We start from the raw sequence: 548 nt of genomic DNA on the forward strand, positions 1-548 counted from the left end.
GATTAGATTCTGATTTTCCAAATGTCCTGCTACTATTTTCTTCACAGTTGATTGCCACATATTTCCAACAATAGATGTTAGGCTGTTTCGATTGTAGTTATCTTCTTTTTGCCTCTCTCCTTTTTAAATAGGGACGTCACATCGGCAGTTTTCCAGCCCTCAGATGCTTCTCTGGAATCTAAACCTTTTTGGGAAATTACAGTCAATGCATACACCGACTCTGAAGCTCATTGTTGAGAATCTTAGAAAGTAAACCATCACAGCAAAGAGTCCAATCTGCTTTTACTCCATTAGATTGTCTACTGCTACTTCTCTAATGGTAGTGATGGTGTGGTAGTGATGTGTTTAATTCCTCCCTGTATTCTGTAGTAATAAGGGGATCCTTGAAGTATCTTCCGCTGTAAAGACTACCCTTCTCTCATTGTGGTTGTTCCTTGATTTAAAAATTAACCTGGCCATCTCAGCCGAGCATATGATTAATGGCATTACCTCGAAAATCTTCTTGGCTAAAGTGTTCAATAGATTGCTACAACCTGAAAGAAGTAATT

This window comes from Stegostoma tigrinum, unplaced genomic scaffold (genome assembly GCF_030684315.1).
Source record: "Stegostoma tigrinum isolate sSteTig4 unplaced genomic scaffold, sSteTig4.hap1 scaffold_185, whole genome shotgun sequence".
NCBI lineage: Eukaryota > Metazoa > Chordata > Chondrichthyes > Orectolobiformes > Stegostomatidae > Stegostoma > Stegostoma tigrinum.